The following is a 16213-nucleotide window of genomic DNA, read 5'->3' as shown; positions in this document are numbered from 1 at the left end:
TATCGAGCAGGGCGTCTGAAAGAAGAGATGGAGAAACCATTTCAATCCCTAGAGTCACTCAGAAGATATTTAAATACCGTCGCAAAGAAAGAGACAGCAGACAGACACCTATGACGGAGGAAACAGTTTTTATAAAAATAATTACAGTTTCGGACAAAGCAGTGAATCTGATATTGGTGGCAATGGCGCCGTTAATAGCCCAGCATACAAGATGCAGTATTTTATTATTATGATATATTTGACATGCTATGAATGTTACAATATTCTGATTTCGTAATTGATATTAGGGAATCCATCTCTGGTAGTGAGTTTGACATTGTGAACAATACATTCCAGAACCTAACCCAAAACATTTCTACGTGGGCATGTAACAGCAAATTCTGCTTCAAACACTCTTATTGAGTATAATGAAGTTTGTCTGTGTTCAGTGAGATCTTTCGATTACTCTCTCAGCCAATGAAGGCCTTTTTCTATTCCATGAAACTTCGTCTGCAAAACACGAACCACTAATCTAATTACACCACCTCGAACACTGAAATGGACATTTTATTAAACTAATTAAATAGTTCTGGCAATAAATATAATTCCTAATCTTCATGTCTTTCACTACATATAACTTTTGTATTAACAAGAATATTTGTTTCAGATGAGGTCATGTTTTCCCAACCACAATAGAACTTACTTGCAACAGTTTTCATTACAAAAGTGTAAAATGCTAAAGTAGTTCTTTCCGAATGTGTTCTAATTACTTGCTCCGAATTTGAAAATTGAAGCGCCGAAGGAACCTGAAGCTGGAACAAGAAATTAATAACGTATCTAGAACGCAATTACAATGTGCGCGGCACCCTGGCAAATTGGATTACGTTTTAATTGGTATACGGGTAGCCTCGTGACCTGCAGGGTAAACAGCGAGCGCCGCCATTTCGAAATAAACACGTGCTGACCCACTCTCTTTTCCTCGCCACACATGAAACACCTTTTATGTAGGCTGTAGTCTGCCTTCAAAGTGCAGCTTCTTTGAGAAGAGAAGTAAAGCCAGATGGTCCGTTCCGAAGCGAAAAGAAAACTGTCTCTGAAGCAGCGAACTCTGCCCTTTGTGACTAACAGCAGAATTGAATTACCTATGGTAGTTATAATCAGGTGGCACAAGTTGAATCAAAAGCTAAATTCAGTAATGGTAAAATATCATTAGATCGAACGACACATATTACACACCAACCAATTAGACAACCACTAACCTAATCATATTTTAATCGACCGACTGACCGATCGATAGATCGATCAACCGACCGATAGATCGATCAACCGACCGATAGACCGACCAACTAACCAACAGACCGAATAACCTACCGATAGACCGACCGACCGATACAAAGATCAACCGACCGATAGACCGATCAATAGACTGATAGACCGACCAACCGACCGAATAACCTACCGATAGATCGACCGACCGATACACAGATCAACCCACCAATAGAGCGATCAACAGACTGATAGACCGACCAACCGACCGAATAACCTACCGACAGACTGACCGACCGATACACAGATCAACCCACCGATAGACCGATCAACAGACTGATAGACCGACCAACCGACCGAATAACCTACCGATAGACCGACCGACCGATACACAGATCAACCCACCGATAGACCGATCAACAGACTGATAGACCGACCAACTGACCGAATAACCTACCGATAGACCGACCGACCGATACACAGATCAACCGACCGATAGACCGATCAACAGACTGATAGACCGACCAACCGACCGAATAACCTACCGATAGACCGACCGACCGATGCACAGATCAACCCAGCGATAGAGCGATCAACAGACTGATAGACCGACCAACCGACCGAATAACCTACCGATAGACCGACCGACCGATAGACCGATCAAGAGACTGATAGATCGACCAACCGACCAACAGACCGAATAACCTACCGATAGACCGACCGGCCGATACACAGATAAACCGACTGATAGACCGATCAACAGACTGATAGATCGACCAACAGACCGAATAACCTACCTATAGACCGACCGGTACACAGATCAACCCACCGATAGAGCGATCAACAGACCAACCGACAAACCGACCAATAGACCGATCAACAGACCGATGGACCAACCAACCGACCAACTAAGCAACGAACGCTGATCGACAGACCGATCGACCAACCAGCCAACTCCGACCGACCGATCCACTGACCAAGTAACCAATCCCTTGCAAAGAAATCGAACCATTCAATCATCCGTTTGGGTTCTTAAGTCCGACGTGGGTCTTGGTCAAATCAGTATCGGAACCTTTCCTCTGACTACCAATAGACAAACATTCACAGAATTCCCGTAAATTGTGGTTGGCATGCAGATAGTCTTCCACCTCCCCATATTGGTAACCCAAAAAGATCCCTGGAATTCGAACCATTCTGCGTTGAAGCAGAGATTTACTTCTTCTACACATTTCGGCTGGCTGCTCATAAATTAATTAATTAATTGCTATTTCTAGTGTTTAATCTCTACTTTAAGTAATTACAACTTGGAATAAATATTGTGAAGTGTGTTGTAATAGTGCAACATTTAGGGGCCTCATTAGGGGAGATTTACCATTCCACTGTAACTTCCAGAACGTCTCTGGAGTACTTAGGCGAGAGTAATGCCGACCACATAATCAGTTTCTTATGTCAAAGTCAAGAAAACATGGGAACTCTTCCCTCTTATCCTTCCTTACTGTTGATAGCGTTATTATTAGTTAGTAACGAAGTGCATTCTGAGTTGTAAGCAGTACAGATAGGCTACTGAATAGTTATTCCTTGATTTCAGTTTTTTCCTGTACTCTTGTTCTACACTGCGCGCTGGGCACTTTATTCAGAAACTACCAGAGACAAAACAGATTACCTAGGTACTTTTGAAATTTAATCCCTAATTATATGCGTCAAGTCGATGATGATGAAACGTCAACAATGTATTTAAAACTATCGACTATTTTCAGTATCATTAAAGTGTCGCGGTAATAGGCTTACCAGAATATGGGATAATACAGATTGTAACGAAAAAAGTGGGCAAAACTTCATGTATGGAGTCCTCATGTTCATAGAAGAAAAAATAGTGATATCAATATGGGTCCGGAAATGTTTGGCTTCTGTGCAGAACTTAGGCCTACAAGTTTAGTATGATCATAGTGCTCTCCAATACGTTTGTTTGCTGGAATTATTTTGATGTATTCTGGTTACATTTTCTAAGATCAGTGATCATCAAGTCGCCTGCAACGTCATCTCAGCCTGCCCTGCCCTCCGCGGGCACAGCGGAGGCTTGCGGTGGTGGCTCCTTTTTTTGTGATAATTGTTTCCTATATTGATCAAATCAAACTTAAAGTAATGTGAATGCCTAATACTGATATTTACGTGTATGCAACCAATTGATTGATAAGTTAGGGAAGAAATGAAAGCTGAATAAAACTAAATACTGCACTTTTTATTTCTATTTTTTTCCATTCATTTTGTCAGGGCAGTAATGGGTCATTAGTGAAAATATTTCCTGATATTCTGTAATGTTAATTTTACGAGATTTTTGAGCACTTTTATTGCGTACTAATTGCTCAATATTATGCACTATGACCTGGACTGCACATGAACTGAGGAAACTTTGTAGATTGTAGTCAGATGAATTAGCTATTTCTGTGGTGAGATTTATTTATTTTCATTAAAGAAACCAATGTTAGCTTATATATATGTAGATCCGAACATGCATAATATATCTAAGCGTACTGATGAAGCCTGAAAAATCTTACTGATGGAAAATGTGAATAAAAATCACACAAACTTTTTCCTACTTTTATATCTTACCTTCAGTTCACTGTAAGTCTGTAATTTATTTTTAGCTGAAGCTCAGCAGGAACACCGTCTACATCCACAGTGAATAGTTCTATGATAGAGATAGGAAAAAAATAATATAACAGTACTTTCGGAACAGTTCCGAGAAGATAATAGTTCAAAAAAAGAACTGTAGGTCGGAACACTCTGTTCCAGTAGGAGTTTCTGACAGACTGTTTCTCATTGGAACTGGAGTACTGTATAACATACCGTTCAAACATCTTGTCTGGAGCTCTTCAGATACTTTCTCAGAGACTATAACAATTCCAGCCAAAGTGTTCTTCTTGGATGTACAGTAGTTCCTTCACGAGTGAGTACGATAGGGGGAGCGCGAAATTTTTTTAACTCCAATGAAATTGCAGGACGAGTTTCAATATTAAACAATCAGTCACATTGGTCAATCAGCTTCAGTTACATTATTTGCTATTACTATAGCAACAAGAATGAAACAAATCGTAAGATTTTGTCTATCATCAGTATTCCAAAGTCATTGTTTTATTATAGATCTATCCAATGAAGAAAAAATTATACACATTTATATAGCGTATTGTATTGTGTTATGCAATTTGTAATGGCAACATAACAGTGCAAATACATCTAACTAACCTTCATATTTATGACAAATAAAATAATGAAGCTTAATAGAGATTAATATCACGTAGTACCGCAGTAATATCCTTGATTTAGCAGAAGGAATGATCAAGCCATTGCAATGTTTTGCAGTTTGTATAAATTACTGCACTTGCATCTGACTATAACGGCTGTTGTGATTAGAACTGCATTGTTATCTAAAATTTTTGGAAACGCAACTAGTTCCAAACAATATAATATTTTCGCGATTATTACGTTGTGTCAGACGCTTACTATTATTTCGGAACTGTTCTTTACAACTAGTACTTTCTGGAACCTGAACACTCTGAGAAGTTCCGGAAAAATAACGATTTTTCCCAACACTCGGCTACGAAAATCTTGAAATCTGAAATCAAGTCTTGAAATTGTGAATGAAATTCCTCCGGAAGGAGACGACGACTGTTGAGACATACTACTTCTATTCAACATTGCAGCTAGCTTCTGCCAAGAGTCACTACTGAACGGGAGATAGGGTTGCAAAATGCCGAGGATGAGGTAATGTCCGCTTGCCCTGCACGGGACCAGTGATGAGCGCTCGTGCCCGCTTTCGGTCGAGTTGATGATCACTACCTTAGATCAACTGTCTAAAACGACCACCTCCTACCTACCTAAATACAGATCGCAGCCCGTCTCAACGAGATCTTAAAACATTATCCTAAATACTTGCCTTTTTATTTTTTTTTTGTACACCGATAACTTTTAAGTGCCCCTATATAAAGAAGTTTAATGAGTTCAAATCTGGTGAGCGTGAAGGCAAAGCTTGTTTGGATCTCGATGAGACAACAAACTACGGCCTGTATTCAGGCAGGAGGTTGTGATTCTGAACAGTTTATCTAAGGAAATGTAAACAGAATGCATTATAATCATTCCAGAAAGCAAGCATACTTAACTGGAGCGCACTATGATCATACTTGCAATTCTTACTCAGAAACCAAGCATTTCCAGATCCATGTTAATCTAATCATTTTTTAATCATATGAGGAATCTATACCTAAAGTTTCGCCCACTTTTTTCGTTACCGTAAAGTGGGGCTTCTTGGACATCTTTTTAGCACACTTATCGATGTAAAATATGGAACTTTTATATTACAGCTATTAAAATATATACACTGAACCTACTTGGTCTACAAGATTACATAGCTGGTATAAAAATGGGAAAATATCTTACACAAATTTAACAAAACAAAATTTATTAATTGTCCAAATAGCCCCAGTTTTAGGGTTACTTGGACACTTAATTGTTTTCAGGCATAAAACGTTTGGTATGCTTGTTAGTTGCTCATGTTTCACCGGCGGAAGTCTTCAGAAGTGTATTATCTTTGTGAATACGTATATGCTCGTATAATATAATATTTTAAAGGAAAAGTAAGGTTTACTGAACTTTTACTTATTCTCACGATATTTTAAAGGAAAACTAAGATTTATTGAACTTTTATTTATTCTAACACATTCTTTATTTTAAAAATTTACAAATGACCTTAACCATCATCTAATTAAAAGTACAAATAAGTAAAAGTAAAAATAGCCACCACTCCCAGGGTTTCTGCAATAACTTCGTCTTCAGTCTTACTTAGAACAGCTGGCTGTCCAACAGGTTCCGAATTCTTTGCAAGTACTTTCCGTACTAACGTCATTCAAGATACTTTAAAATTTTCTACTGTTCTCTTCTTCGACATCCCTCCCCTAACTGCCTCTATTCCTTTTTCCATATATCTCCTTTTTTTGCAATTGATGTAGGCTTTTGACACTAGGGTTTTTTCATAAGTTCTCACCATTTTTAACCATTAACTACCTGTAACAATGGAAAATAAAACACAATAATAAAAAAGTAACTGAAAATGAAGATATTAAATATGTCTCAAAGTGTCATGTTGTGTCTAAGTAGCCCCACTTTACGGTACATTCTCTATAAAATGAATTTATTTCACTGCTTACTTTTTATTTCAACTTTCTTATAATCTGTTTGCCATGGACTACCAGTCATTTTGACGATATATCATCAGATAAGAGAGTTACTTTGGGAGGGAACTCGTAGGAAATTATTGTTTTTCTCTATTTTTCTCTTAATCAGCAATTAGCTCAAGTAGACAGTAAGATCTTATACCAGTGTAAGATATAATAGCAGTATCTACAAGTAAGTAATTATGTTTAATCTCTATCAATGCTTTCTTTCAACTGCAAGCAATTTTTAAATGAGATAACAATATGACGATGATGGAGCAACGTTCGAAGGAGAATGTTAGAGAAAATTTTAAGTATTCAGAGAAACCGACTACTCAGAAGAAATCAAATAAAATCTATCTGATATCGAATCCGGGTTCTCTTCAGAAAGAAGACGGCATTTGACTGAAATACGACTGTAAAAGTATTCGTGGGATAGTAATATTATGAGTTGATGTAATTATGTAATCTTTCTTTTCATCACATCTGACTTGAAATCCGCAGGATTTGAAGCCTGATTTATGGCACTGAAGAAGTTATCACTACTTTCTAGCAAATGATGTGATGATGAAATAGAATCTTTAGTTTAGGCCAACATAGTATAATAATGATGTTTGGATTTGGTGACAGAAGACGTACGCAACAGGAAGTGCGCACATTTTTTAATGAAACCCATCCAAATCGAACACCTATTTCTCAGTCAGCTGTGAGTAGACTAGAAACTAAATATAATCAACAAGGACATGTCAAAGACATAAGAACATCAGGTAGACCAGCCACTGAGAAGAAGACTCGGAACTTGACATTTTACTAAAGGTAAATTAGAAGCCACATTCTACTCTCAGTGATATAGAATCTTCATTTGGTGTTTCGAAAATAACAACATAATTTCGTTTCAATAAATAAGAATAAGGGGAAAGATATAAGGAAAAGAGATGATCGAAAACTATCATATGCAAAAAAAAAAAAAAGTTAATAAAAATACAAAAAATAAAAGAAAGAAAAATACATACAGACTATGATTCCAAGATGAGGAGAAAGTCTTGATGAATTTCACGAGACAGTAAATTGGTGTTGTCTGATATATCTGTGAGACGCTGCTGAAATATAGACAGACAGTGGCAGCACATATTTTGGATAGACAACGTCCTCGATACCAATGCAACATTGTGCACGACGTTGATCCTAAAAGCATTTCCAATATTTTAAATTAGACATCCGCATGAAATATTCATTTCAAAATGAAATTTGTGCATTTAATGACTACTAAAAGCCTAGCAGGTAAATAAAATTACATCCACATGTGCAATCATAATGAGTGCATTTTAAGCAATTGTTTGTATCCTTTTAGTGACTATGTTGGATACAAAATTAATAAAAGTGAATTAATTAGTTGAAATATCATCCTTCTCTTTTTAATTTGAAATCGCTTTGTGATCATTATTAATGTTTACCGTCCCTCCGTTAGCTCAATGCTAGAGCTCGGATATATCAATTCTCTAATTTTGGTTCGATCTCCTACGCTTACTATAGTGATAATTGTAGTGGATAATATCGAACTATGAAGGTTTTATAGGAGGTTCTCTCATTCCCATTATTCAAATAATACGTCTATATTACATTTCTCCTATCCAATTTGGGCTGACGGAGCGAACTAGGTTACTGGTGACCAGGAATAAGCATCGGGAATGACTTGAGAAGTGACTAGCGCACATTGCTCGTTTGAGGCTCTTGACCAGGTCCCAACCCCAGTTCATCTTAAGCCAGAACCATCCCCCAATTCCTTATTTTTCCTCCCCTTATCCCATTGGAGCTGTCGGAGCGAACTCGGTCTCTGGCGACCCGAAAATTAAATAATCGTTGGGAGCGACCTGTGAATCGGCAAGCGCCTATCTGCTGACCGAGGCTCAGGTTCAAGACCCATCCCCAGATCCCCAGCTAATCTAATGCCAGAAACACCCTACACATCTCGTGGTGAAATCCAACTCGGGCTATTACAATAAAAATAACACCCACCCTTCCCAAACAATGGCCTCAATGTCGATCGAGCCATATTCCAATAGATTCACTTAAGAGCCAATTGACTACTCTCCTAAACTGAGACAACTCATCCTGCCTGTGGTTTTCCTAAAGTGCTAAGAAAATATCGCGATGAGCCTAAAAAAAATGGGCCACGGATCTATAGCTATCTCTCCACAAAAGTTTCGGCACATATTTCCAATTTAAAGCCTTCGAAATATCAACTTTGATTTTCGCATATTGCCTTCGGTCTCGGTAGTCGGGGCGAGTTTAGTCCAGTGTCACTCGCACCTGAGAGGTCTCGGAATCTTCCTCCTTCAAGGACTGCGGTGATCCCTCTCAATGTGGAGGCTTTTAGCATCTTCCGGCTCATGTTCTATCATGTCATGCTTCTCTTTCCCCTTCGTGTGGTAGATATTAGGTTACGTCCATTTTCCGTTTTAACCCTTCAAAATTCTTTAAGTTACTTCAGTGGAACTGCGAAACCCAGAGTGAGACAAATGGACAACAGGCTTAGAGCTCACAATTCAAATTTCCTCAATCCCAAACTTCCCGGTAAGGACGTGTTTTTGCTTGCTAAATTTCAGCTGGAAACTCTGACTGAGCCATATTGGAGGACATTATTTATTATTATATGCTTCATTTTGTCGTCGTCGTCGTCTTCCTAACAAGTATTAGGCCAAGTGGCCTGTTACGGTCTCAAACTAGAATTTTCAGTCCATCTCTTCTTCGGACGACCTAGAGATATTTTGCCATTCGGAAGGTAATGAAACAGTGCTTTTGGAATTCTGCATCGATCCATTCTTTCGAGATGACCCTTCCACTGAAGTTTATATTTGCTGATGAACTGCATAATGGGTTCTATTTGAAGTTCTTGCATTATGTCCTCTTTTTTTTATGATCCCAGCGAGTACATCCAGCTGTTGCTCTCATGAACCTCATCTCACTTGCTGTCATTCTACTGACATCTTTATTCTTCACAGTCCACGCTTCACTACCATAGCTTAATACTGTCTGTGCTAAGGTTTTATACAAGCCTATTCTTGTGTGTCTTTGTACTAGTGAAGGTTTCATGATTTTATTAATGATCCCCATTGATATGCTTCATTTTATGTCATTAAAATCATTGCTGTTCAAGATGTTCTTTTTTTTCAGATTCTTAACTAAAGCTATATAAGTTACTACTAACAACTAGAAATAGAACTTTGGTCGTAGGTCGACATGACACAAGGTCGTCGAAGGACACATCAATTTATATGAAAAGGAGGAAAATCTTCTCTTTCTTGAAGAGAATCGAAGGCGAGTCCTCTGAGTTCGACGCGATATAAAATATGTCTGAGTTCAATACTTTTACAGTGCTTAGTTAATGCAATTAAATTTCGCTCAATTTGATTTGCAGAATTGAAGCCGTGATATAAAAAAATACAGCATCGGCTATTTATAGTCGATGTGGATAACTGTATCGCATCACGCTGATCTATTACATTTCCACCTTCTATAATAATGATCGTGTTAGCGTTTGGCGCTCATTATCCCGGGAGTAACAAGTCGCAGTTAGTTGCCTTACGTCTGCGTCACTGATGACGCAGTATGTAGCACGAGGAACAAAAAGGGCGAGGCAGAGATACTTGTACTGGAGATTGATTCCTGGGGGATGGGGCATTCCACCGCAAACAAGAGGATCTGCAACTTCCAACCTCGTTATCTCGTCCCATGATGAACATTCATCTGCTCCACCTTGTAAATAAAACAATTGACGATAAAGTTCGCTATTTTCAGCTTCAAGAGAGACAAAACATATGTAATGTTTAAAAAGCATGATGAAATATACGGAGGAGATCTTAGATCATTTCGTGAAATAATAATAATAATAATAATAATAATAATAATAATAATAATAATAATAATAATAATAATAATAGTGAAGATAGAGCGGAAAATAGAGGGAAATTAGTGCGGAAAATAGAGGGAAATTAGTGCGGAAAATAAAGCGAAATAGAATAGTAATTCGAGCCAAATTAGAGCGAAAATTAGAGCGAAACTGGAGCGAGAAAATAATAATATTATACAGAATTAATTAAAAGTCAAGCATCACATAAAAAATTTTTGAAGCATGTGCTTCAGTGACATGAAACTTGGTGTGTGGGGATAACCATATACTAAGAACTCAATAATGGTATTACAGAGTTTTTTCTACTTCCGATTTAACCGAGAGTAACTCCAACTCTCGTATTTTAAATGGAACATCCAATATATATATATATATATATATATATATATATATATATATATATATATATGAACAATGCTCAATAAGAGCTTTTCAAAAAGTACTCACACTTGATACTTATATACAAATTCAGTGTTACTAAATCAAGAAAACAGAAAAGTGTAGGTCTAACGAATAATACGAGTAAAACGCTTCTTTTGTTTACTGTGATTTAACTGTCCTTTGTTTATATCCATGGAATACGGGTAAACGCTTCTTTTGTTTACTGTGATTTGACTGTCCTTTGTTTATATCCATGGAATACGGGTAAAACGCTTCTTTTGTTTACTGTGATTTAACTGTCCTTTGTTTATATCCATGGAATACGGGTAAAACGCTTCTTTTGTTTACTGTGATTTGACTGTCCTTTGTTTATATCCATGGAATACGAGTAAAACGCTTCTTTTGTTTACTGTGATTTGACTGTCCTTTGTTTATATCCATGGAATACGGGTATAACGCTTCTTTTGTTTACTGTAATCTGATTGTCCATTGTTTATATCCATGAAAACATGTTTATTGATACAGACATCTTATTTAAGGAATTGAATCTGACATTCTACTGTGTTAAATAATTCTGTCTGATGTTGAGCGAGAGGGAAAGCATTCTAATTTTAATGATTGTTGGCTATGGAGACAGATAACAATCTCATCGAGAGGCGGCGAATTTATTTAATAGTATGCATCCGGATCGCAATCCAGTTCCACATACAACAAGAGAAGAATCGTAAGGAAATTCACTGAAACTGGAAGCGTAAAGGACTTACCAAGATCAGGTCGCCCGAAAAATGCAATTGATGGTAATGCTTCATTGGACGTTCTCCTCCGTGTGCAAGAAAATTCAGAAGTGTCTACTACAAATTTGGCGTTTGAATCTAATATAAGCCAAAGTTCCGTGATGAGAATCCTTAAAAGTGCCAAGCAACATCCTTATAAAATTCAACTTTTGTAGGAACTTTCAGAGGACGAGTCCGACAGAAGAATGCAGTTTTGTGAATTAATTATGAAGCGCATTAACAACAATTCGGCTTTTCTTAGACAAATTGTATTCTCAGCTGAAGCCACATTCAGCCTGAATGCATTAATTTGTCAACAGACACAATTGCCGATACTAGTCAGAAGTAAATCCAGAATGGATGGAGGAGAACTACACTCAGTAGCCACAAAAACTTAATGTTTGGGCTGGTATTATTGGTGACCATATTATTGGTCCTTTCTGCTTTAGAGAAACGCTAAATTCTAATAGATACTTGGATTTGCTCCAAAATAAAGTAGTACCGGCCATCGCAAACTTGTTTCCATATCCAGTCAACCATCGTCTACCTAAAGATGACATCTATTTCGAACAAGATGGAGCTCCAGCTCACTATGGACAGAATGTTCGTGAGCATTTAGACCAGGTTTTTCCATAACGATGGTTTGATAGGAGAGGTCACATAGTGGCCAGCTAAATCCCCAGATTTGTGATGTGATGTGTAAGTTCCTTCACGACAAAAATAAAATCAGCAGACAAAATTTTCTCTCCCACTTTATGCAAACTGGGTACTGCCAACAAAATAATCTGTTTGGTGTGGTTACAAATTTTGCCATGAGGTGATTTCATGCATTTGCATTCATCTACTTCTGTCAACGTTGCTTTTTGGTGAGGAATTATTCTGTTCTTATATTACACTGCTTTTACATAATGAAAACGGGATATTTGGTCCCCTGTGTAGTCTTTATACATTTGTTTGATGTAGCCTATTTTAGTGTTTGTCTCTTCTGAGCTGAATTCCAATTTGTGCACTATGTCTAATGCGTGAAATGTCCACCATTGTAATTTAAATTCAATTTTTGTATTTGCTAACCTCCAAACGGAAGAATTTTTTTAAGGTCGTTCACATAAATTTTTCACAGCTTTTTGTTCGCATGCATTGGATTTAAGAGAAAATTCTGATAGTGTAGTGCATCTGTATGTATAATATTGCTGAATCCATCCATCCATCCATCCATCCATCCATCCATCCATCCATCCATCTAGGCCTATCTATCTCTTACTTTGTCAGTTGATTGTGCTTTCCTCATTGTGATTATGGTTAAACTCTCAATTTTTCAAATTAAATATTTTGAATGTTTCACCTTCTGTATAAACTTTAGTGCCACGTATAAATATTAGACTTGAATATATGATGTCGAAGTAATCGAAAATTGTTCCCAAAAATAATTGTTTTTTTTTTTTTTTTTCAGGTATAAACTGTATATCCATGGTGTTGCCTTGCTAGACTCTGATGATCAGATCACTGTTTGTTGTGGACAACTGTTGTCTCAGACTAGCGGTCATTTAATCGAGTCACCAACTCTTTCTTGTTGTTCAATTGTCTTTTGTTGAAATCTGTTCTCTCAGACCAACGGGGAACTTGTTCAACGAAAACTGACCATGCGGGTTCTACTTTCTTCTGGTTGTGTAGGAACTTACACATGCAAGTTGGTTTATCCCTTATTAACCGTGTAGGAACTTACACCCGCCCTTACTTTTAGGCACTAGTGAGGACATGGGGGCCTTATTGGTATTTTGAAAATCTTGCTTAGTAGTTTAATCGGTGAAGTTTAATATTATTTAACTTAGTATGACATAACATCACTAGCTCCAGTTTATTTATAGTTATTAGAAATGTTCCTTCCAGATAATGTATCTATCGCCCTTGTCCTACTTCGAAGGCAAGAAAGGTAACCACGAAGCTGTATTTAATTTATGATCAATGTTCTTTCAAGGAAAAGGAGGATGTGTCGCGATTCTGTGCACAGTGGTATTAGATTTCAAGAAGCTCACACCTCTCTTTATTTGTAGGCTTCATGTCCTCCAGATGTCACGGCAGGTACTCACATTAAAAAACGACACGCTCCCTTTCCGTCGAGTGTGCATTATTTATTTCCCCTAAAAGCAACTATTAACATGCGAATCTCTGCTGCAACTGGTAGTTGGAGGCACGTCACGCCATTCACGACATGATACAACTCATCCGAGCAACACGAATACGCCTATAACTCGATAACCGCTACTTTCATTTAGATAGACTTCCGTTCTTCTGTAAAATGGCTATCTCTTCTCCGTCAATTCCGAACGCGATCATTCACGAACCTTACTGAGATGTTAGGCTAGGGATTCCAACTATCTACCAGATGTCAGTTCTATCTTAGATCTAACAAAGAAGACTACTCTTCCAACGTGACTAACAAGGGAAGGGTTTCGGCTCGAACAAGAATTTTTGGTTAAAAATTTGTACAGACGCTTACCTCACAATGGTGATGAAGATCGTAAAAGCATTCATTTGTGTAACTCCGTTTGGTTGGTATTGGTCAATACACTTCTTTAAAAATATACATGAGGATTCTCCATAAAATGCATGAAACAGCATGGAGCAGAGCAATAAGCACAACACGCAGAAGCAACACCTGAACAATCTTCTGAACCACACTCCAGTGCTGAAAAATCAAATGCCACCTGAATTACATTTTTGAAGTCCGAGACTTGTTCACGATTCACGTAACAAGCTGACTGCCAGGAATACTGAAGAATAGGGCGGTATACTGGAGCAGACAACTGGTTATGAACAGAGTGCATTTTCATTATAAACATTCGATTTCCCAAGTTAAGTTCTGGATTCTCAGCAAGAGTCCTTATGCAATCTGTTATCCTCCGAGCATATATTTTGTATTGTCTAAGGAAACAGATATCCAGAGGCTGGATATATTTAATTTTTTAGGTGGAATGATCATACATTCCATGTTCTAACCTTGGAATGATTCATTTATTAAGGTTGCGTCCTTGTGTGCATTCAATGACTCACACAACAGTATATACTTTTGATTAGCTGCAATATTTTCAGACAGAACGTTGGAGAAAAATGTTCTTAAATGGGCTTTAGACATTTTATCACTCGCACTAGCTTCTAGGCTAGGCTAGGCTTACGGGTAAGGTGTCCCATCTCCTTAATTTGTGCAGTGCTCTCCCCACCCCTCAACTTGTACAGTGCTCTGACAGATAAACGACACATTACACAAACGAATGCTTTTGGGAGCTTTACAGAGATGTAAAGATGGGCCTGTATACAAATTTTGGATACGAAATTCCTGTTGGAGCCGAAACCCTTCCCTTGTAAGTATTATTCATTTATTTAATGTCCAGGCATTTGATACAATGACATTTGCCTTCTTGCTTCCCAGTACAATGATGCTGAATCCTGTGGACAGTCCTATAACTTCACATACTTAAAAAGATGCTCTCTATTCATAACTGAGCCACTTTCACAACACAAAACACATTCTGGAAAAAAGGAGATGGAGACTTAACTAAACGTAAAGTGACGATTTGAAAAGACGGTTACATCCGTTACCTACCTATATGTTCATGTAGATGCGACCATGATTAAAACAATACCCAGGGCCATAACAGAATCTAACCACAGTGTCAGCTTAAGAAGATTGATCACTAACTTCAATGACAAAGTTAACTTCAGAAAATACGTAGCTGGAACAATAGCAGCGTTAAGGATAGGCCTATAACTGAGGAAAATATTTTTGAAAGTAATGTAGTTTCTAATATTAAGACTTATTAAGACTAAGGTTTATTTTATACCGCAGAAGTTCTTTTACATGTCATTAAATCTAGTGACATAAGCCTGTCGCATATAGGCACACTTAAATGCTATCGACCTGGGCCGGATCGAACCCTCAACGTCGGGCACAGAAGGCCAGCGCTATACCAACTACGCCACTCAGGGCGACTTGAAAATATTTGTTTTCTTATCTAATAAAGAAAATAGAAAATATGTGCAAAAATTGTAAAAATATTTTGTTTCAATATTACAAAATTTTAAGAATGTATTTAAAAATCACTCATCAATCATGTTGAGACTGGTGGGTTCGAATAACTCGCTGTTGCAGTGACCAACGAAGACTTTCTCCTAGTTTTCCATCACAGACCGATGTCGCTGCTGCGGAACAATGCATGGTACCGGGAAGAGAGAAATTAATTAAATTAGCGAGGCATCGGTACATGATTCGATTCTGATATTTCTCTACATGCTAATAAAAACATCTCTTGGAAACTATTTCATTATTTTCTATCACACCTGTCACAATGTTTCCCACTTTCCTACCGCTAGAGTCAGGTGATTCATCCATACTTAACCATATTTTTCTTATTTTCACATTCTGATGTCTCGATATAATCCACTTCAAAGTAGACTGCTGCCTTGATCTTGATGAAGTCAACAAAAAAGATATAACTCCAGAAGTAGCAAACAATTAATAGAAAATATCCACAAAAGGACTGGTTGTACATTTCCACTGATGGATCTCTCATGGATCAAAATGAAGGAGCTGGAGCAGGAGCTACTTGTCAATACTTTCTCTTTATAAAAATGTTGGGAAGTACACAACAAATTTTGATGGTGAAGTTGAAGCCATTTATAGATCACTTCAAAATGTATTT

Source organism: Periplaneta americana, chromosome 16 (genome assembly GCF_040183065.1).
Source record: "Periplaneta americana isolate PAMFEO1 chromosome 16, P.americana_PAMFEO1_priV1, whole genome shotgun sequence".
Lineage (NCBI taxonomy): Eukaryota > Metazoa > Arthropoda > Insecta > Blattodea > Blattidae > Periplaneta > Periplaneta americana.
The sequence above is the reverse complement of the archived record's forward strand: the minus strand, read 5'-3'. Positions refer to the sequence as shown.